General features: G+C 37.7%; 1 long non-coding RNA gene across 1 annotated transcript; it reads right to left on the reverse strand.

Annotated features, from left to right (window-relative positions):
- Positions 1-12,999: 12,999 nt before the first annotated feature.
- Positions 13,000-13,790, reverse strand: LOC137249494 (uncharacterized). The gene is made up of 3 exons (XR_010952394.1): positions 13,696-13,790; positions 13,363-13,643; positions 13,000-13,252 (listed from the first exon to the last, which is right to left on the reverse strand). It is a non-coding gene; the product is annotated as an uncharacterized lncRNA (long non-coding RNA).
- Between the last annotated feature and the right edge of the window lie 11,353 nt (positions 13,791-25,143).

Here is a 25,143-nt window from a genome sequence, read left to right on the forward strand (position 1 = left end):
ATTTAATTTAGAATTGTGGTTAAGATCAACCATACTTACAACTGGATATAGAATAAGAATTGGAGCTAGAAGTAGAAAGAGAATTAGAATAAGTTTTTGATTTAGAATTATAAGTAGAACTAAATTTTGGAACTATACTTACAATCGGGTGTAGATTAAGGATAATAAATAGAGCTACAATAAGATTGAATTAGAACTATATTATATTTAGGCTTAGAATTAGAATAAGAATTAGAATTAGAACTAGAAAGAGAGTAAGGATTAGTGTTAGAACTAGAACAAAAATTAGATTTAGATTTATAGCAAGACTTGAATAGAAATAAGATTTGAATTTGGGATGATAAATAGAATGGGAATTGGAATAAATGCTAGAATTACAACTTGTATTAGAAATAGAGTTTGAATTATAACAAGAATTAGGGTTAAAACTTGAATTCGAATTAGAGGAAAATTAGATTTATGATTACAGTTAGAATTAAAGTTAAAACCAGACTAACAATTAGTTTTAGAACAACAATTACAATTAAAATTTTAATTCGAATTAGAATAAAGATTATAAATATAATCACAATTGGAGTTAGAACTATAAAAAAAGATTTAAAATTATAATTTCAATTATAATTAGAACTACAATTACAATTATAACAAATTTCGCCTTTTCAAAATTTTCCAAGGAAATTTTTATCGCATTAGATTTAATTTTGTCTGCTGATTTCATAAATCATTTTACTTTTTTTGTAACAGTTCTAGTTTTCGAGATATTTTCGACTACCCGAAAACTTATCCCACAGGAGTAGAAAAGTGCAAAAAAAAATTCAACAATTTAGAAAAGCAAACCTAAATTTTTTTAATACTTCATTTATTATTTGCCTTTATTCTCTCATTTTAAACTATTGGTTTTTGTATTTGTTGTGTATTTGTTGTTTCATTTAACGAAAATAAAAAAAACCTACAAGAATGTCAATAAGAAGGATCAGCGAAAGTGATGGACACTATATTGTTTTTGTTATAAAACTTTCGTTAAATTAAACAACAAATACACAACAAATACAAAAATAAATAGTTTAAAATGAAAATGAAATTGAAGTTTGCGTCTTTCGCTTTTGCACTTTTCCTTGAAAACCAAAAATCTGCGAAGTATGAGCAATTGGTGAACGATATGCTGTGTAATATGGAAGAGCTAGGCTGCAACATGAGCATTAAGATTCATTATTTGCATAGCAATTTAAATCGGTTTCCTAAGAATCTTGGAGATTATAGTGAAGAGCAGGGTGAAAGATTTCACCAGGATATTCGTGTTATGGAAGAGCGATAGCAAAGAAAATGGGACACACATATGATGGCCGATTACTGCTGGAGTCTTTGTCGGGATCTTGAACAAGACCCACCGGCAAGAAAGTCTTATAAAAGGCAATTTTGTGCTGATACGCGGTAAATCATTAAAATTAAGTATGTAAAAATTCTCATTTTTGTAAGAATTTAACACCTATACGAAAATTAAAAACTAAAGCTGTTAGAAAGAAATAAATCATTTTTTCGTAATCACCACCCTTAAATTGACTTAAAACGACTAAAAATGGAAAATTTCTCAGTGTTGACCAGTGTAAGTTGTATGTGAAGAAGAACAAGAATATAAAGTAGAATTAGAATTAAAGTTTAATATAGAATATTATTTAGAATAAGGATTGTAATTATACTAAGAATAGGAATCAGACTTGGCACGTACATTATGGACAATTTTCCGGACCACTCTTCGCGATTCATTCCCCAGTCGCACTAAAGCAGCGTCTAATTCGCATATCCCTAGAATGGTCAGACAATAAGCCGAAGACAGTAAAGGGGTCGACGGCGGTGGCCACCCTGGCGTGGTAGAAGCGTGCTCCGTCTACCACACCGAGGGTCCTGAATTCAACTCCCGGGCAGAGTAACATCAAAAACTTAGAAAAAAGAAACAAATTTTTATGAAAGTGGTCACCCCTCGGAAGTGATTTGGTAAACACTCCGAGTGTATTCCTGCCATGAAAAGTTTCTAAGAGAAAATTCATTTGGCTTGCAAATGCCGTTCCAAGTCGACATAAACATGTAGGTCCCGCCCCGCCTATTCATTTAGTTTGCCAAATTGGTTGACGAAAAATAGACGTTAAAGGTTGATGATTTTTGACCCGTGAAAGAAATGTCGAGCCGCCAAATCAATACAATTAGCATACGTACGTCGTATTGCTAACGCTTAAGAAGACTTTACTCACCGCACGTAAAAAAGCAGCTCAACAAATGTGCAACGTGCAACCAAAGTTAAAGGATTATTAAATAAATCAAAGGAAAAACAAACGAGTACAAAGTGAGTCGTAAACGAGTTAAAGATATAAGCTACACATCGGAATTTTATATTTTATGAGTGGCAAAGTTTAAAACTAAATTGATTTAAACGAAAATGGAATACATTTTCCATTTTTTAAATTTCCGTCAAAATGTCGTCAAATTCCGTCAAATGCACGCGTTCTTATTGTTAAGATTTGCTCAAAAAATGGCAAATGTGAAATATAGATGAGAATACCAAGGAGAGTAACCGTAAAAAAAATAACGGAAAAGTATATAGAAATACGCATTCAATGATCAGGTTTGCGTTTGTTTTTGCTCATGAATACAATAAAAGTTAAAAAAAAAAGAACATATTTTATCTGCGTCTCGAGGAGTAGGAAAAGTGGCAGACAGATATCAAGCAACCAAACGCGAAAACAACGAATGTGCGAAAATTATGTGTTTATATTTGTTTTAAAAAAGAATAACAAGAAAAATACATATATCTATACATTTGTGTGTAGTAGAAAATATTCCAATGTTGCAAGAATTCTATTTAAGTGCGCAAAATACTTACAGAGTATTTAGTGCTCTTCCACCACACACCAGTGACCTTCAAAGTGTTGAATTCCAAGCAGGTAAAAGCCTGGCCTTTTTAGGGTATGATTAGTTTGTTGTTTTCATGGTGTGTTCCAAATCTGGGCTTTTATGTTAATACTTTTGCCTGCGGCTCCGACCTTACGGAGGAAATAAGTAAAAAACAAGTAAGGTAGGCTAAGTTCGGGTGTAACCGAACATTACATACTCAGCTGAGAGCTTTGGAGACAAAATAAGGGAAAATCACCATTTAGGAAAATGAACCTAGGGTAACCCTGGAATGTGTTTGTATGACATGTGTATCAAATGAAAGGTGTTAATGATTATTTAAATCGTAGTGGGCCTTAGTTCTATAGGTGGACGTCTTTTCGAGATATCGCAATAAGGGTGGACCAGGGGTGACTCTAGAATGTGTTTGTACGTTATGGGTACCAAATTAAAAGTATTAATGAGGGTTTTAAAAGGGAGTGAAGGCGTTTTCGAGATATAGACCAAAATGTGGACCAGGGTGACCCAGAACAACTTCTGTCGGGTACCGCTAATTTATTTATATATGTAAAGCCACGAACAGTATTCCTGCCAAGATTCCAAGGGCTTTTGATTTCGCCCTGCAGAACTTTTTCATTTTCTTCAACTTAATATGGTAGGTGTCACACCCATTTTACAAAGTTTTTCTAAAGTTATATTTTGCGTCAATAAACCAATCCAATTGCCATGTTTCATCTCTTTTTTCATATTTGGTACAGAATTATGGCATTTTTCTCATTTTTCGTAATTTTCGATATCGGAAAAGTGGGCGTGGTCATAGTCGGATTTCGGCCATATTTTATAACAAAATAAAGTGAATTCAGATAAGTACGTGAACTAAGTTTAGTTAAGATATATCGTTTTTTGCGCAAGTTATCGTGTTAACGGCCGAGCGGAAGGACAGACGGTCGACTGTGTATAAAAACTGGGCGTGACTTCAACCGATTTCGCCCATTTTCACAGAAAACAGTTATCGTCATAGAAGCTATGTCCCTACCAAATTTCACAAGGAGTGGTAAATTTTTGTTCGACTTATGGCTTTAAAAGTATTCTAGACGAATTAAATGAAAAAGGGTGTAAATGAAAAAATCGTAAAATATTTGGCATATAATAATAAAACACGACGAAAAAATATGAAAAAAAAAATTGTCACATCTTTTTGTGAGCGAAATGAGAAGATTGAGAGGAATACCGTTGAAGCAGGGTTGATTTTCATTTACCGCAATTCATTGCACGAAAATAAACCAAGGTTTGAGCATATTATAAATAGCATTGATTGCATATAATTTTTGGTGTTGCAACTTTACAACCTGTGCAATAAATGCATTCCGTGCAATACGTGCACCGTTTCCAATATAAAGCAAATCTCCTAATATAATTTGAATTTCTGCATTTTGAACAAAATTATTATTTTTATGGCAACCTTGAAATGCAAATCACAGTTTTCTAGAAAGCCTGTTGTCTGCCTACAAATAATCTTAGAAAGCCTACCTAGATACGCTGCAATATACTCATCATGATGTGTATAGGGAACATTGATACGAAAATACGATGGCTACATCTTTTCTGTCATTATTCCATACAATTTGAAAACTTTTCCATGAAGGATCATCAAGTATATGACTGGAAAAGTATCCTGCAGCGAATCGCTCTCCACGCTCTTTACTCTGTATTTGAGTATTAATTTGAGTAAATTATTCATAGTAAAATATTCCAATTTCTGCTAATGGTACATAAAACTTTCTTCATTAAAAACTATTTTCTGATTTTTAGTTTGGTTAGCTATAAAACCTTAGTTTTAGAATTTATTTTTATCTACATCGATACGACTACTGCCTCAAACAGCAGCTCAATATTATCAGAACAATCCTTAACATCTTTGCCTACGGTTTGGAAAAATCCAAAATTTAAGCTTAAGCGTAGAGTGAGCGTAAGCCAGGTGTTTAGAACTAGTTTGCTTTATCCCAACAAACACTGCAGTTAGATAAAGATTAGATATTTAACCTATTGTGATCCCCGAAAAATGGAAAATGACCAAGGTGGTTCCGCTACTAAAGCCTGGGAAACCAGCTTACATAGGATATTCTTATCGTACGATATCTCTCCTATCGCCAGTAGCCAAGACACTTGAAGCCATTCTGTTCCCCTAATTTAAAGCAAATTTGCAACTAACCAACCATCAGCATGGCTTCCGAAAATTACATAGCACAACCACCGCGGTAAATGCCATTAGGACTCAAATAAATTGCGGATAAAATCAAAACCCCCAGCATAGGACAGTACTCGTTGCGTTAGAGCAGTCGAAAGCTTTTGATACGGTCAACCATGGCACGTTAGTGCAACACCTGGAAGGGTCTCCCCTTCCCGCAAGTCTTAAAAGGTGGACCGCAAATTATCTGGGTGGTCGGCAAGCATCGGTGCAATTCAGGAACGCAACATCGAAACCAAGAAGAATTAAATATGGGTGGTATCCTATTCCCACTTTAGTTTAACTTCTACATATCAAAGGTACCTTCACCATCAGAATGAGTCACTATCGTTTCCAACGCCATGACAGCATAACAATGGCCACAGGCCCAGGCCCACGAATCGATGAGCTTTGTAATAAAATAAACAGCAATCTCCCTGATCTCTCCCGTTTTTCAACCTCGCGAAACCTGCCATTGTCACAGACTAAATCATCGGCGGCCTTATTTACAACATGGACGTCACAAATGTCCACCATTTTGAACATCCACGTCAATGGAACTACGCTACATGGGTGTGACGTTCGATGAGGATCTACATTGTGGTGAGCATGCAGCCGCAATTGTGTTGAAAATCCAGAGCCGCAATAAAATCCTCAAATCTCTTGCTGGCAGTACTTGGGGTAAAGATAAAGAAACGCTCATTACCACTTACAAAGCAATTGGCTAGCCGATTGCATGCTACGAGTCCCCGATATGGTCGCCAAGCCTAAAGACTACTCACTGGAAGAAGCTACAGTCCTTCCAAAATACCGCCTTCAGAACCGCCACGGGCTGTCCCCAGAACACCATCTACGTAAACAGGTGAGAATACTCCCCATTAGGGAGAGAAATGAAATGCTAACCAAACATTTTCTGTTGATTACCTTGAAACCTGGGCATCCCAATCAGACATCTGATTGATGAGCTTACATCACACAGGGGTTTAAGAAGTAATCTACGTAAGCATTATGAGGAAATACGACACCTGAAAACACAGCCCTGTGGAGCTAAAAAGCACAAGCAGGTCCTCAGTTAAATCCACAAACAGGCGTCGGACCTCTATGCCAGTAATTACCAGGTGAATCCTGTACTCAAAGAACAATACCCAATAGTAGCAGAGGAGGAACGCACTCTCCCTAGGGAAACGGGCGTAACTCTAGCTCAACTTCGATCTGGGTACTGTAACAGGTTAAACTCTTACCTGTCCAGAACCAACCCGACATACGAAACATATGTCCTGCTTGTAATATTTCCCCACATGACACCAACCATCTCTTAAACTGTATTGTGAAACCAACGCTAGAGGCCCCCCTCATGATGGGCCTCCCCTGATGAAACAGCAAGTTTCCTTGGACTACCGTTAAAGGACATTGATGACAATTTGTGATTGGTCGCACCTATTGGATGTGGCGAAGCACTGCTACAACAACAACAACAGATAAAGATTAGATGAGGATTATATAGCTACCCCTATTCTCTAATCTTTTGTGATAGAGGACGGCTCGAGAAACACTGAGGAAACGTAATGTTGTCAAACCAAATGCAACCAATCAAATAAAAAAAGTTATAGCTCTTCAATCGAAATCGGGTGTATTTCTCTAATTGGATCTTGATATGAATTGAATTTGCAATAGTTCCCTAATCGTTCCCGACTAGTGTAGTTTTCTAACAATTTTCCAGGTTATGCTTTTTATCTAACGTGGCTACACAAAAATTCTCTAACGTTAGATACCGTGTTTGCTGGGAAAGGGGAAAATTGTACGTAAGAGTAGTGTGTGGGATTGGGTTGCTGTATGGGGTCTTAGCGCAAGTGTAGCCACTATACTGTAATGTGGGAACAATGTTAGTGATAAAAGTAGTTTATACAAGGAAAATAGTACATTGAATAATTCGATGGGATATAACGAAGACATGTTATATAGTTATCGTTAGCGAAACCAAGGCAAGGCATCGTAAGAATATGAAAAGAAAGGAAAGAGCGGGCAATCAAAGGAAAATAAAGGAAAAAAGAAAAGGAGAGTAGAGGAAAAGGAAGATGAGAAATTAAAACCAAAGCATAACAGAAATCGGAACCGAGCACATCTTATCAATTTTTTATCGAAGTGATAACGGCTAATAATCGATGAGTTATTATCAAAGTAATATAAATTTAAAGCAATGATTTATAATCGAACAGTTATCGATAAGCTATCAAAAAGCTATAGACTTGTCATCGAAAAGCTTTTATTATTAAGTATAATTTTGGACGAAACAAAATTTAGGTTTTCTGTACCGAATTTCCCCTTATTTAATTTATCAGTGCTACCTATATCCTTTACATAAAATTTCCCGTTATTTAATTTGTAACACCCAAATCGACTTTTTAGCGATGTGTTCCAACTTTCCAGAAACCCCGATTGTACTCGTAAATATTTGTTTTCTTTAGCCCTTCTTGATTTTGCGCTGCTATTACTTATTCTGTTTTATTTATTATTTATTTCTGTTTTAAAATAAATTAATGCAAGGCGCGATATACATCCGAAGAAAATTTAGGCCGACCTTCTCTTCCCATTTACTACGTGCTCCTTTTAATTTTTCACACATAATTGGCGGGATGAGACCTACATGTCCGAAAGATATCTGTAAGAGCTTTTCATGACCCGCTTTTCTTTTTTCTAATTTGGAAAACTTGTTTCTAAATTTATTATATTTCTTTGCCCGAAAACTGAACCCAGGATCTTCGATGGGGTAGGCGGAGCACGCTACTACCACACAACGGTAGCCAACATTTATCTTCGGAAAATAACCATCAATTGCAAACCAAAAAGGATAGTTAAATGCCTAGTTGAGGCGTTACTAGTTTTATTAGGGATCTATACATGAGATAGTTTGTATCTGGCTTCCTTTACTGCTATATCTATGTTAGTGTAAGTATAAGTAATACAAGCACACAGGAAATGCATACTCTGTCTGCGCGGTTTCCAGTAACGTTTTTTGCTTAGTTTGTACCTTTTTTCGAATTTGTTAGTTACTTTATTGTATGTGTAAATGAATGTAGTGGCATTCGCTCAAAATGATAGTTGCATATACACAAAAGAAAAATAGAATGAAGAACAAGAAAATAACTAAAATCCGTAGCACCGCAGTGCAGCAACAATGATTCTTGTGTGTGCAATTTCAGCTAAACAGATTTACAGAGATTTTGTCTTCCTCGCTTGCTTACCATTTTGCTTACAAAGTTGCTTAGTTTGTTTTAGTTTTGTTGTTTTATGTGTTGTTGCTTTACAAATTGTTGTTAGTATTGCTGTTATTATTTTGTCATAGCGATTATGTCGGCAGTCTTCGTCTGGTTTATCCCTTTAACGATGATAAGTTTTGTTTCAAATTTTGCAACAAAATTTACAATGAACTAGATGATTATGTGTGAAGGTTGAAAGCAATTTTGGGATAGACTAGCGGGGTTTAACAAATTATTCTGAGGTAGTTATATTACGGAAAAAGAATTTATTATTTTTAATTATTTTAAAAACTCTCGTGGGTTTGCTTTTCTATATGAACTTAAGAAGGAATGAAAGATCCACTTCTTGTTTGCATACTGGCAGAAATGTTGAATCGTCTGCTATTTCTCCTTCTCCTTCAACTTCTGCAGAGGGATGTTGTAGGCTAAAATATTGATAAGGCAGTCTTATTAAGTTTGTATTTGTCCGTTTTATTTCTTTCGAATTATACGATGATTGAGATTGTCGATAGCATGAAAACTATTCGATTTTCATCATCATATCCTATGAATTCCAACTAGGCTCGACACCTACGTACCATTTCCGATTTCAGGCTAACAGCAATGATCTTTTGTTGCTGGACGAGTACTAGTCTTAGCAAACTAGGGCCCATGTTATGTGTTACGATCAGTGACTGAAAACCATTTTCACTCAAGCGATAGCTATGCTACTGTAAAACTAACTATTTCTAAAAATTTGAGTAAGTTATGGATCGAACGACTACTATTTGTCGCTAGTTCGCATATACCATTAATCCGATCCACCACTTCAGAACTATTGTGATTTAAAAAATGAGTTTCGATCACGGATCGTAACACGTAATACGGGTTAAGCTTTTTTCCAATGAGTTAGACCTTTATTTGGCGATCGCAGTGGCGACGTTCTCTGCTTACCTCACCAAGCATCCTGTGTTCAAGTCCCAGGTAAAACAGCATCAAAAGTAAGGAAACAAGATTTTTCAATAAAAAAAACCGGTTTTCTAGTCTGGATCGCCCCACGGAAGTAGTTCGGCAAACACTTCGAATGTATTTCTACTATGGACAGCCTCTCACTGAAAAAGTATCTGTCCTGCAGCTGCAGTGCGGAGTCGGCATAAAACATGTTAGTCCCATATATCCAATTTGTAGGAAAAATTAAAATGGAACACGACACAAATTGGAAGAGAATCTCGACCTAAAGCACCTAGGAGGTAAAATAGCGACAAGTGTTTTTCATTACACAGGCCGACAGCATCTCAGACCCAGAAACTGGACTATATATTTTCGAAAGATTTTGATGCGATGAATCGAAATCTGGCCTTAAAATTGATCTATCAGCTCTGGTTTTAGAGATATCCTAACCTAAAAGTGAAAAAACAACAGTTTTGCCCATATTTGAGGTTATGTAGTCTTGCAGATGTTTCCTTTCAGCAAAATTAAAGGATGGCATCTTTAAACATAAGTCTTCTTCTTTCAAGTAGCGTTGAGTTTGCTCAAATATCATTTCTTTTATTTCCCTGAGATATCGCATTTTGAAATTTTCATGGTTTCTACACCAGGGGATACGGGAGTTGATGGGTGGTTAACAGTTAGTGTTGGTTAGCCCACTTGTGGTGTGAGATATATAGATAAGTAAGACTTATTTTAAGAAAAATATGCGAGTAAACGCTGTCCTCAGGGTTAAGTGGGTTAGCCTGCATGCGGTATGATAAGGGTGGTTTCTAGGGGTTAGGGCTGTGTGTGACTTGGTACCCGAGGGTTAGATATTGTAGGGGTGTGGTGAGTTAGCTCACTTATGGTGTGAGGCAAAATTTTGAGAAAAGTAAGACTCAATTCAAGAAAATTAGTAATTGACTATATCATGTCTATGTTATCTCAATCGATTTTCAGGTGTAGGAAAATTTAGAAAAATGAAAATTGCAAAATGCGATATCTCAGCGAAAAAAATGATATTTGAGCAAACTCAATGCCATTTGAAAGATAGACTTGTGTTTAAAGATACCATCCTTTAGTATTGGTGAAAGAAAGCATCTGCAGGGCTACATAAACTCAAATATGGGCAAAAACGGTGTTTTTTGCACTTTTAGGTTAGGATATCTCGAAAACCGGAGCTGATAGAGCAATGCCAGATTTGGATTCAGGGCATCATAATCCTTCGGAAATATATAGTCTGGTTTCTGGGTCTGAATGTTGGTTAATTTTTGTCGGTCTGTGATATCTTTTCTTGGACTGCACGGGTCAGGTAGCCGTTAAGATTGCCTGATACGCAGATTCTTCGCATAAATATAAACACCAGTTCCATTTTCCATATTAGAACAGTCATTGCTGATTGTAATTTTCCTATCACTCCCTAAGCCCTCTCACATATCTCTCCCGAGTGGTACTTTCTGTACTCCTGTCATACTCCTCAACTAGGACCAGGTATGAGTTTATGGATCATCAGTGAAACTTTTGAATTTACTTGATACTTGATTGAGAATGCTGCACAATTGCAGAGGAGTATGAGGTGGCGTAGCACTTTCTGTTCTTCCGTTTCAAATTTCGCTAAGATTGGGTTAGGTATTACTTTTAATACCTTAGCCGTGCCAGCGGCAGCCAGCTTATTTCCAGGGCATACCCAATTCGTACACAGGAAAGGGCGTCCAATTTTGTTCAGAATTCTTCGCTTTATCTTACCTCACTTTTTCCTACTTTTATTATGTTTCCCTTACACGAATTTTTTCGTTTTCTGAACTGGTTTCTGTACACTCACTGAATATTTTTGTTGTTGTGAATCGTCTTCTTCTAAAGGAGTCAACCTAAGGGTTCGAGGGTAGAACACAATATTCTAGTTATATTCAGCAAAGTAAAAACTTTTCCATATTCGATTTAAAAAAAAAAACTTTTTTTAAGTAATGATAATATCCTTTGACTTTTGGCTGAAAATCGTTTATTCATTGCATCATAGGCAAATATATCAAAAAATCTTAATTTATGTTTTTCTAAGGATATTATTTTTCCAGGATATTTTTCCATATAACTAAAACTAATGGCTTGTTGCAATTGTCGCAAATCGAATACGCACACAGAATGCACCATCGCATTCAATCCAGAATATCGTAAGAAGGCATTAACAGAGAAATTCTATGCACGCCACGACTGTTTAGAGAGCATGGAAAAACACAAAGAAAGGATTGCATTCCATGCACAACAAATAGAAAAATATCAAAAGCTTGATCGCCGCCAACAACAAATTGCACCTCGCACAACCAATCAAAATTATGGTTGGCTGGAATTTCTAGCAGAGCCATATAACACGGGCCATGATCCGAAAATCTTCAGACATGGAAATCAGCTTGATCCTGATATAAAAGTATTATGCGATATTAATGTATATGAAAGGCGACTAAAAATGTTGGAATATATTGGAAAAAGGAAAGTGGCAGTGCCATTTATTTGAAATATATTTTGCAGTATTTGCTATGCAGACAAAGAAAAAAATAATTAAAAAATTGTTTGTGTAAACGGATTTATATCAGATGCAATATCGAACAACCAGAACAAAAGCTTCAATATTTTCTGTGCTATTTTTTAAAAATCAACCTGTGATTTATTTTTATGGCGAATTTTTTCACCTTTACTTCCTTTAGGGGTGAGAAAAAATTCTTACTTACTTACTTGGCGCTTAACCGTTTAAACGGTTATGGTCGTGCAACAAGGTGCGCCAGTTTCTTCTTCGTGCTAGCTGGCGCCAATCATTTTCAGATAGGTTTCGTGATGTTTTCAGGGTTATTATTGGGTAGTTTTCGGGATTGTCTCGGGCCTTACTTCGGTATCAATTTATCATTATAATTATGATCTTTAAATAAATCTTATGAGGGGTTTAAAACTGTTTCGAAATTATTCGGAAATAGTCCTTAAGTGACCCAGAAAAACGTTTCCAAATGATTTTTGAAGTCATAACGATAACAATCCCGGAAATATTTCCTGGATATTTCCAAACACAAGCGACGTGGACTGTAAATAATTCCTGACGTCACCTTAAAGGAAACCAGTAATCTCAGAAGAAACTCTATTTTGTCCTGCAATGATCACATCATAGTTTCGGCATGCTTTCGCAGAGAAACTCAAAACAACCCCTAAAAGAATTCCGATTTTATTTTACTTGCTCGATGGGGGCTGCCGTGGTGTGGTGGTAGCACACCGCACCGAAGATTATGAGTTTAATTCCCGGGCAAAGCAACATCAAAAACTTAGATACAAATTTTTTCAATTAGAAAAAAGTGTTTCTAGGCTGGGTTGCCCGCCGGCAGTGAGCTCTCCGAGTGTATTTCTGACATGAATGGCGTAGGAAAAATTAGAAGGACCCCGTCGCAAATTGGAAGAAAAGCTCGTTCTAAAATTTCTTCGAAAATTATCGCGCCTTGCATCTTTTTTTTGTTTTTTTTTTTTTGTTTCTCGATGCACTAGAGCTGAACCAGTCTGGGTCTATGTGTTACTCTATACGCAAGGTAAAAAAAAATAGAAAAAATGTCTCTTTTATTACGTTTAATAAATATTTATTGTTATCATAACTTCAAGCAATAGATATTCAATATTTATAATAAATTACTTTGACACTGTCTTTTTCTCGCTTTGCTATTTTGCAGCTTGCAATCCTCAACTTTTCGATCTCCTGCACTCTTTCTCGCATCATATTTGCCGAATATGGAGTTGAACCACAATCCAAGAACAACGAAATTACTTGGCATAGCTGCTCTTCAGGGAAAATCTTTATCCTCAAACGTAAAATTGTATGAAGCTCGCTTCCCCGCTCAATATTTATGCATGTAGTCAATTTTAGCCTCTACTCTTGGTTTGTTTCTACCGCTGATGTGGGAAGTTGAAACTAATTTTAAAGAAGAAATGTGAGTTGCTCAGGCAAGATATATTTCTATTCTGGTTTGTTTAACAATTTAAAAGAGTTTTAATACTTATCCCGAAAATCTTGTCTCTTACTTCTTTTTGTGTGTATTTTTGTATGTTTGCATTTTTGCAAAAAGGTGCTGATCTTGATGTTTATTTTATTACTCTCTATTTCTTTCGACTGGTCACAAACATTCTGTGGTCCTTTTTACATATATATGTTCTGCAAATCTATGTTTACGATGCTAGCTGGGGTAATTAATATCTACCTTGTTATTGTTTTACCAATGTGTATGTATGTATATCTCTCGAACTGTGTAATTTGCATAGAAACACATATACAAAAACTGTCAAATTTCTTTGTTCGCTGGAAACTTAGCCTGGTGTTAATTTGAAAATGACATTTTTCACTTAAAAATGTGTTACCTGTTTTTCTTTTAGGGCAAAACATTCGCAAACAAAAGCATGCCCTGAAAACCAAAGTATTTTAAGCCATTGTATGTAATTATCACAATAAAGTGTCAACGTATTGTGACCTTGGGATGTATTCGTGGTATAGTTGACAAATGTGAAGCTGTGATTTTGTCACAGTGACTTAAAAATCACAATAGAAATGTGCCTGACTATGGCAGCATCTGTGCATAATTTCAAAAAATCACGCACACACAGCCATTCTCAAAGCCCCGTCACATAAGCAATTTTTCATATAGATGCGTTTAACTCAATCTTATGCATTATGAGTAGATTGTATGACCATTTCTGAGCTATTGCATGACTAGATAGATAGATAGATACTTCTTCATTTCAAAATATTTAACGTAAGTATTATGCTTTAAATCTAAACAAAATCGGTGGATTTTCTTAAAAATATATTTTGAAAAATAAAGAATACGACAATGACGTGTTAGTCGTCTGTCGCAGTTGTTGGATTTATATAAATTTGGCTTCTAGCTTAAATTTATTCACAATTTCAAAATTAAAACACAAAGTCAAATTAATCGCTTATGCTTTATATTAAAATTAAAAATTTTCAAATTCTGTTATTATTAGTTTTCTGTATTTCAGAGCACCAGTAATATAGTTAATCAATTTTTTCCAATCAGTAACGTTTTCCCTATTAAGCACACTGATTACTTCCTCATCCCCTAAGTATTCTCTTTCAAAAAAAACTTGTCTAAAAGGTTTTAATATAGGACATTGGCCTAAGAAACGGTATATGTTTTCCGTTTCATTGCACAGTGTGCAGCCTCTATTGTACCTGCCCTCTAAATAAATTAAGTCACATCTCACCTTGAAATCCACATTGTGTTCGCACGACTGAAGTTTTCTTTAAAATACTGCGTCCCTAAATTATTTTCCAGGTATTTATAGATTCGATTTTCACTACTCAGTGAATTTCTCCACATTCTCACTCTGTTTTCAGCTTTTAAGTGCGATAATAATAAGAAATTATTATTTTTCCATGCTTGCCTTGTCGTCTCTTCATTCCAAACTAGGTTCGCCTCATTTCCGAAAGCGTTTAATCTCTGTGCCCAAAATACATTTTTGTGCAAAACTTTTATTGACAACATTTTTGGCAATCTATTTTCACTACATTCAAACAATGTGTTGTAAACGTACCTCAAATGCAAATTTAGTGAGTACAAATGTCCGTTTTCCATATCTGATTCCAGCATTATTGCGTAAGTTGGAGTTCAGTTGGGGAGCCTATAAATCCTTTTGAAGAAGTAACATTGCAATTTGTCTACCTCGCTAAACATTTCAGAACCCCATATTTGCGCTGCATACCCTTGTATAGCTCTACAGATCTCATTGTACATTTGCTACTTTGCCTTCATTGAAATTTGGTCGTTATTTAAATACGTACCCCAAGTTGCATTTATGCTTGCCTTCGCAGAAGCATTCCTGTTTTCCAGATGCTGTGTAAATACCATTTTTGGTGTGAGCGTTACTCCCAAATATGTATATTCAGATACTATTATCAGTTATTCCCCTTTGTATATCCACCTTTCCCTGTTAGACCTCTAAATTCCAACTTTCGCAATATGTTTCAAGGTTACAAATCATTTTCTGTACCGTTTGCATCATTGCATGACTATCTGCGGATCACTTTCGCATTGTTTCCGAAATAGTTTTCAGATAATGTATGGTATAACTGGCCAATCAGTACAAACTTCTTATTGACAGAATGAGTACATAGTGCTACCCGAAATTTGCTTAACGACCGAACTGAAAGACTCTACCAAAAACCGAGGGATATGTTATAAAATAACTCCGTCCTTTTGGCAAATACTAGAAGCTTTCTAAGACCTGTGCCACATGCTGCTTCTATATCTGCTAGCTGTGCAACTCCTTATAGCTGGAGTCTGAGTCTTGCAAACGCAGGACACGAGCACAAAACGTGCTCGATCGTTTTCTTCTCTAACACGCACTCGCTACATTTGCTATCAGTGGTTAGGCCGAATATTTTGTAAACCTTTCGGAGACAGTCTCTCATCATTTGAAAACACACTAATAACAGTTTCGAGAAAATGTATGCATTATAATCTAAAAATTTAATGTCTTAGTACAAATACAATTCTTTAATGCCAGTTTTAAGTAGGTTAGACCAATTATCCTTATACTTTCCAGTTGCTTTATCGAAGTTATTGGAAATGCGAATAAGAATTTATGAAAATCCCGAAAAAATTATTTGTGCACTTATTGCGTTTTGATACGGAACACCTCATTTCAGGTTTTACATCGGGATAGTTTCGAAACTTTTGTAAATTTTTTCGGAAGCACTTCGGAACATTCTGGAAATAGTCTCGGGATTAAGTTCGGGACGAATTGGGCATGTTTCCATATTTTGTTGAAGATCGTTTCGGAACTTTTTTATAATGACTTCGGAATAGCTTTCCGAGGAGATTGAAGTCTTTAAGTGATCTTTTGAGACTGTTTCGGAAAGGTTTTGGGATGGTTTCAAAATAATCTGTGAATAATTATGACTAATTCCAAGTAGTTTCAAGCCGAAACATTGTTATCATTTTGCGACTATGTTAACACTACTTCCGAACTATTTTAAGTTTCATATCGGGACTACTTTAAGTTCAACATAGGGACTATCTCTAAATCACCAGAAACAGCGTTTTAAACCGTTGTAGCCGAATCTTTTTAGTCTAAACCAATTTGGTTTGCGAAATGGCTTCTTCTTCTTGTAGCGATAAAGACACCACTTGAAAGTGTTAAGGCAGTATTATAGATGTTAATATAGCCTTACCATCTCCGTTGACCTCCTTCCGTGAGGAAGCTGTGGACAGCAGAGTTTATCCTGCTAGATATGGGTATAACACGTTCATATTTGTAAGAATAGTAGGTGAGGCTGACAACAGCGTTGGAAAAGCTATAACGAACCCCATTAGTCGGATTTATAGCTGGGGTATATACGTATATGATTATAATATGTTTAATGTTGTTGTTGTCGTTGTTGTAGTGATACGGTTGCTCCCCGAAGGCTTTGGGGAGTGTTATCGATGTGATAGTCCTTTGCCGGATGCAGATCCGGTACGCTCCGGTACCATAGCACCATTAAGGCGATAGCCCGACCATCTCGGGAACGATTTATGTGGCCACATTAAACCTTCAGGCCATTCCCTCCCTCCCCACGCCCAAGTTCCATGAGGACCTTGGGGTCGCCAGAGCCTCGTCTGTTAGTGAAACAGGATTAGCCGCGGATAGATTAGGTTGACAATTGGGATTGGAGAAGCTATATATTGCGCTAGCAACCTGAAGGGTTGCGCTACACAGCCCCTTGAATCTGGTATTTTAGTCGCCTCTTACGACAGGCATACCTACCGCGGGTATATTCTGATCCCCTAACCCGCTGGGGGATAATATGTTTAATCACGCCTCGGTGGTATGCCTGGTGAATATACGTAATCAGTGAGCGTTTTACACAACTCGCCGAATCCCAAGTAAAATACGTAATCGGTGAGCGTTTTACACAACTCACCGGATCCCTAGTAAAATACGTAATCGAACGTTTTAAGCCGTGGTTACTCACGAACGTACGTAGAAAAAACGTGTCAGCTGACACTACCTATCTTATGAGCAGGCATGCTTAACCAACGAAACGATATCATTTCGTTACGATAATCAACGTTAATAAACGAAACGAACTCATTTCGTTTCGTTTATTAACGTTAAGATCGTCAAATTAACGAAATGATTTCGTTTCGTTTTCTGCCATATCAAAACGAAATCAAATCGTTTATGTTGATTATTAATTTCAAACTATGCTGGCAAAGCTGATTGATGGCGGAGTCATTAAAGGTGAAAGCATTAGCCAAGCTGATTGCAACTTTTCTCTTGAATTTTGACAGTACGAACATTTCTCAGAGTATTTTTGACATTACCACCAACGAATTACACAAACAAATTACATAGAGTTTGTGTGTGTATGTGCGCTCGTTGTTGCCACCTTACGGCTTCACCATGGCTGTAGCATTGCCAGCACAATTCAAACATAAAGTATCACGTTTTTGTTAACGTTTTTAACGTTAACGAAAGCTTTTCGTTTCGGTTAAAAACGAGATACAATTTATTTTGATAATTTCTTTATCGATAATATTTCGAAGTGTTTCAACCGAAACGGTGGAAATTTTTTGATAAACGATTAGCTTAACGTTAAGGTGCATCCCTGCTTATGAGTGTGCAATGTAAACGAAAACTTACCGACGTACAACGCCCGTACGTACGTAGCCCGGAACGTAGAAATCAAAACAATTTTGATTTTTTCCGTAAGAACGTGTCAGCTGATCGCTCTCTCACTAGACAGAGTTGCCTAGTAAACTTTTGTGTGCTAATTTTTGACCGTTTGCAATTTTATGCAAAAACGCCTAATTAAAGTTTGAAAAATTGTGAAAATAATTCGAAATAATTATGTAAAAGTGCTGATTATAAATATCTAATCTATTTATACTTATTTAATAGTATTCCGGCCTTTTACAATATCAAAAATTAAATTGGAAAAAGTTGATGTTTCCATAAGCATACATGCAAAATGGTTGTTGTTGTTGGTCAATGGCAACAGTGCTTATCTGTAAACAATACACACACAAATATCTTATGTACATGTACACAGACGCACACATTGATTCCTACGGGCTTGAGAGTTCGGTCAAACGTGCTTCGTACGACAAACGTCCTTACGTACGGCACACGTCGGTGGGTAACTGCCGCATTACACGACTCGGCAGTATACCTATCATAAACAGCTGAAGTTCGACACCACCAGCTGCTCCGTAATGGATGTTCAACACAGCCCACTATATACCTCACTCTACGACTTCTAACATAGATGAATGGATTTGCAACTCTTTGTTTCGAAAGAGCGCTGTCAAAATGCACATTTTTTATAACATTTGTCAATGATGCCACTCCAAAAGAAAATGAATAGATATGAATATGGGGATTTTTGACATAGATTTTGGCGATTATAGTTTCAATCATTTAATAAAATGATAGTCTTAAAATATTAATTTCTTATTTTACAATAATACGACTAGTTAAAGTTAAATATAAACAAATCTAAGTAAAATTTACATTTTGATTAAATTAATTAGTCATATATTGTAACCCATTTAACTCACAGTGAAAACCAAATATTGTTTTGAAATTTGAGTAAATCGTACCTAGGATATAATAGTTAACATCATTTAGTGGATATGGCTTATCTTACATGTCTGACGTTCCAGGTTCTGTGATCAAGATGAACTGGTTGCATCGGGACTTCATATTTACAAAACCCGTTTTTAGTGATAACTTTTGAATGGGAAATAATATTTACCTTCCGCCTTCGAACTAATAATATTTACACTAAAACAAGTATTTTTATCCTTTTTCCCATATTTTTTGAACGCTATTCTACAGTTGTAGGTCAAACTAAAGTTTACCGAAATTTTTGGCCCGTTTTTCGTTTTGGTGCTTACACTGGCACATTTTTTGTTCTGGCACCAGCTTCAGCTGGCGCGAGGGATTTATCTGTGATTGTTGCCAGCACAAATTTGAGATAAATTCCTCGCAAAAAAATGAGAGAGTTTCGTATCAAGTCATCTTTGCTTCTAAGCCAAGAGTGCCTTGTTCATGAATTTTCCGCTCCTTTTATACGATTTTTGAGTCGGCTTCCGTTGCTTTTACAATAAAAGTTCTTAGAACTAAGCTAAGCATCCTAAATGTATATTTGTACGCATGTGTGTTCGCTTGTATGTTTGTGCATAATTATGTGAGTTCTTACACTCTGCGATAAAAGTTTTCATCTCCTATATATAATTTAATATGTATTATCATTATATATGTTTTAAAATGTATGTATGATTGTACAAAGTATATTTAATTCAAAATGTATAAGTAAATTCATTTCATGTATAAGTAAATTATTATAATTCAGTTTATAATTTTAATATGAAATTGTATTATCTACAATGAAAAATCAAAATTTGTGGAGGCCTCGAAAGCCTGTAATTTTGGGGTCTTCACAAAGCTATGAATTGAGCTGGTAGAGGTTTGAATTGACCTGAAAAAGTTGCGTAACGGTTCAAGGAGTGTCTTTTGATAAAACAGTCTGTACAATTGAAACTCACACCTGAGTTTATAATCTTCGATTACCCCTAAACTTAGGCTATTACATTTTTTTTTAAATCAGTTTCATTTGTTCTTTATTCGAGAAGTTTTTTAAGGCTTCTCTTTTCAATTCGTTTATGATTTTTTGGCAACACAGAAACTTTAAAAGGAAAGTTTTAAAAACAAATAATTAGTTTTTCTGCAGAAAATTCCAAGAAATCATAAGTGAATCGAAAGGAGTAGCCTTATAAACTTCTCGAACAAAGAAAGAACTTCTTTCAAAATTTATAAAGGCGTCACAATTCCGTAAAACGAATGCTGAACCCATTTAGCTTTTTCAGAAACCATTCTACTTCAGAAATTTATAGAGCATACATACTTACTCACAACAGTTACTGGATATATAGCAATACCTAACAATTTTCAATAAGTACAAAAGCAAACTTTGAATACGGTCAAATTTAGAATACAAAATTACCATAAATTTGTGTCTTCGATTGATTCGCACTCAAAAAATTACGCCAATTCACGCCCAAGCATTGAAAGTTAACCAGTCGGCATTTATTGACGACCAAACAGCAATAATTGTACAATTTTCGCATGCCACCGCCCAGCTGTCATTGCCCTCAATCAAATTACTAGGTATATATATGTACACCTTCGCGCTCACACACCCACAAATACTGACGAGCGCATGTTGCTGATATTTGCATTTAAGCTTCAAATTTCTATTTGCGATTGTACGCACGCGATATGACTCCTATTAAATTAGCTGGGCATACCAAAATATTCTTACAAATTCAAAAACTTATAGGTGTGTATGTATGTAGGTACAGTTAGATATATAGATCTACGTGCGCATTAATGCAATCGTGCCTATAATTATGCTCTACATTACCGCCACACCCCAGTGTGCAGCTCAGTATGGCATTGTTCCCGTATTCAATTGCATTCAGCTCAGGTAACATTTAGTTTGTAGTGGTAAATTTGCATGTACGCCTACCGCATTTAAATCCGATTGGGAATCGATTACAAGTGTACATATTAAACGCAGAGAGTTTTAAGTAACTATTTTAAGGTAAGGCAATACACATAAAGAAATTATGTTACGTTGCTTAACATTAGCCGAATTCTTTGCATGCATAAACAACATCATTCGCAAAAAAAAACTTGTATTGTCACTTAGATAATGTGTAGGAGACCAATCCTGCGGCAAACTGGCGGCAGTGGTTCAATAACTCGCTAGAAAACGGGTTGTGGTTAATATCGGAGACCTTAAGCAGTACTTACAATCTGCGCAACTATTTCATAAGCGTAGATAATGTTACACACTTAAGAGTCCATATAAAGTTTTAGTGCACATGTATATAAACGTAAAAAAACACACTTAAGTCATGTAGATAAGCTGAATCCGGTTTCATATTTTTCAAATTCGTTCCAGTTTTCGGCATATTATCTAAAAGCTCGAGAGACGCTTTTAAATTTCAAATTATATGTATATGTATATAGGTATAGATTTGGGTGCGACCTAAACGGATCTACCGATCACAACCGAATTGGAAACACCCACTAGAAACCTTCCAAGGATGGTCGTAGGCTAAACATAGTTTCGATATGTAAAAGGGCATGGGGGTACCCCATGGGATCATTGATACTGCATATCTCTGGATGTAGTAATGTTAGAATAATGAAAATAGGTAAGGAGCTATATGCCACCTTCCCCACAAAAGGGGTTTTTCAGAACTATGGTGCAAGCTGAATTTTAAATTGCCTGATGTAAGAGCAAAGAGAGATATCACTTTGGCAGTTGCTTCCTCAGGTATCGCGGATACCCTTTTTTATGGTGGACATACAGATCACTGTACATTTAAATTACCACTGTCTCTGCAGACATCTGATACACTGATGTGCAACATAAGCAAAAGGTCAGGCCAAAGTAAGGTCCTAAAGACATGTAAGCTTATCGGGTTGGATGATTGCATCATGGTTCTTTAACAATCACTGAAAGCTTTACCCCGAACCCTTAAGAACTTAGGTTAGGTTAGGTGGTAGCTGCCCTGTTAAAGAAAGCTCACTTGGACAACACGAAAGTCCGTTGTGATACCACATACAACAAAAATAACGGTGACGTAGACCTAGCTACTTAGAGAATCGTTGGGTAGCAACGCTAAAGTTCCGAATGACACCGATCGCAACCTTGGATATATCCTCGGGAGATCCAAGTGAGTCGTGACCGAAGTACTTTCGCCTAGTTCTAGCAAAAGCTGGGCAATCAAGAATAAAGTGATTTGGTGATTCCACCTTATCATCCTACATACAGCTACAACAGGATGGAGTTTCCAGTATATTGAGACATGCCGCATGGATTCCCATAGGACAGTGCCCTGTCATATCCCCATTGACCATTGACAGGTGAGCCTTAGTGAACCCAATTATTTCGGCAGACCTCCTGCCATCCACTTTCGGCCAGAAAGATTTTGCTACCCTGCAAGAGGTGGTGTCCCCCCAACGTTTGCTGAGCTGATTGGAGGCACAGCTATGGAGGAGCAAACCACAGGTGGCCAGAGGAATCCTAAAATCCTTACAACCATATTCATCCGGTTCAGTTGTACTGCTGCAGGCTTAGAGATCCGCTTGATTGTTACTCGGGATATCACTATGGCCCGGGACACAGATAATCTTAATTATAAAATAGTTGGATGTAATCGCAAGCGAGGTCAGGCACTCCCAGACCACCCTCGATCGCCGCTTGGCTATCAGAGTAGATGTTAAGTTCCATAACCGTAGTAGCACTGGATAGAATTTCATCCACCGCATCCTTAATCGTAACAACTTCCGCTGCGAATACACTGGAGTGATCTGCCAACTTAAACTTTCGGCTTACATTTAGATCTTGACAAACCCCCCCCCCCCCCCCAACCTTTCCGTCCCACTTCGACCCATCCGCGAACAAGTTAAACGGTCCCCTGCCGCAGATAATTCCTCTTCCCCACTCCTCTCTCGGGGGAATGACTGGGGTGTGGGTTGTATAAGGAGCAGTTATCGGCATACAATAGTCCATCCTGTCCGGGATAAAGGCGAAACTGGTAAGAAGGCTAGAGTGTCCGAAGTCAGAAAGCTCATAGCCCATATCACGAAGCCTGACCAATGACCGGGCCGCGGCTGCCTTTCCCGCAATATCTACTGGATGTATGTATGTTCAGCATGACATTCAGTACCAAGGTAGGTATTGTTCTGAAAGCGCCACTGGTACCGATCAGCGCCGTCCGCTGCACTGACACTAACATTTTGGATGTACTCGCCCTGTCCAGTGTTTTCCAACAGACTAGCACCCCATAGTGCAGAATCGGTTTGTCCACCATCTCATAAAGCCAGTGTACTGCTCCCGGCGAGAGCGTATCTCTTTCCGATAGCCCCTCTGCAGCAGTACAAGGCAACCGTGGCCTTCCTGGCCCTATCTTCCACATTGGGTCTCCAGGACAGTTTCTTGTCCAAGATAATCCCCAAATATCTAACCCTATCAGAAAGTGCCAACGGGACCCCTCCAATAGAGGGAGTTGTGAAATCGGGCATCGGGTAAAAAGAACCAATTCCGTTTTTCCCGGGTTGACCGACAATCCACATGATTCAGCCAACCTAGCCACAGTATCTAGGTAGACCTGCAGAACATCACGCAGAGTTCCCAGAAATTTGCCTCTGACTAGGATAGCGGGGTCATCTGCATTGGCAACCACCCGAAAGCCATTCGCTTCCAGCTCCACCACAACCCAGAGCAGAGGAGATATGACACCCCTCTGTGGCGTGCCCCTGCATTCCTCCTCTCATATATGGCCCCTCCCCACTCCGCTGCGACAAGTCGGCTGCATATAAGTTTGCTAATAAATTCAACCAGAGCCGCATCGTATCCTAAACCCACCAGAGCTCTTTCGATTGCCCACGGTAAGACATTGTTAAAATCCCCCTCGATGTCTAGAAAGGCCCCCAGGGCAAACTCTTTGTGTTCTGGGGACCCCTATATTTGCTTTACAATCGAATGGAGAGCCGTTTCCGTCGATCTGATCTTGCAGTAGGCATGCTGTGAAGCCGACAGTAACCCTCGAGGAATACTTTCCCGTAGGTACAGGTCAATCAACCGCTCAAACGTCTTAAGAAGAAACGACGAGAGACTGATTGGCCTGAAATCCTTAGGTGATACATGAGAGCTTCTGCCGGCCTCCGGAATGAAGATGACCCTAACCGTGTGCCACGACTTCGGGATATAATTAAGCCTGAGGCAGTTAGTGTATATGATGGCCAAGCAGCGGCAGGAAATCCCTAAAGACTTTTGAAGTTGCGCAGGAATGGTGCCATCCGGGACCGGAAACTTATAGGGCTTGAACGAACCGATATCCCAGGTTATTTGAATCTCTCGTAGTGGAAAGGCAGGCATTTCTGCATGGCGAACAACCGTCCATCATGCAGGCGAATATCCCTGCGCAACTGCGACGACGGGAAAATCATTATCCAGTAGAAGCTTTAGCTCGCGGATTCATCACAGGCTTCAACGTTTTCGCACATTTCATAATTATAAATCCCAAGGCTCACCTTATAGAGGTCCCAGTCCGAGGGTAATTTACTCCTCCTAGCTCTGTTGAAGAGCCGCTTACTGGAAACGTTTAGGTCGTCAAGAGAATCAGACCACCAGGGCGGCTTGCCCTTCCCCCTGTAAGTTTTCAATGGACGGGACAGTTGGAAGGCGCTATTGCTTGCCGAGGGGAAGTTTTCCACCAGAACGTCTATCTCAGATTCTGAAAGGTCCGAACTAACGGTAGGCGCTGCAGGTAATAGTTCTCCCAGCTTCCTACAATACAAGTCCCAGTTAGTAATTTTCGGTTCCTAAAAGATATTTTACCGGGACGTTCTCCGTTTATCGATAACTGAATATAAAGGTGATCAGAGAAAGAGTGCTCGTTGAGAACCCTCCAGCCAGATATCCGATCTTCCAGTTCTCTACTGAGGTCCAGCGCCTCCTCCCTTACCGCAGTAATAAAAGTTGGGCCATACCCCCTATTACATATACAAAGTCCCTCATCTACAATGAAAGTAAATAAAGACTCACCTCAAGTGTTTGTATCCGAGCTTCCCCAGATGATATTATGGGCATTAGCATCGGCACCGATGATCACGCCAACACCTTGCTTCAGCGGTTATTTTGCCTAGTATCGCAGGTGGTGGTCCCGCTACGTCCCCAAGGAGCATATACTCTGAGACCACCCACGTTTCATTACTGCCCCG

Source organism: Eurosta solidaginis, chromosome 4, assembly GCF_040869045.1.
Source record: "Eurosta solidaginis isolate ZX-2024a chromosome 4, ASM4086904v1, whole genome shotgun sequence".
Taxonomy (NCBI): Eukaryota; Metazoa; Arthropoda; class Insecta; order Diptera; family Tephritidae; genus Eurosta; species Eurosta solidaginis.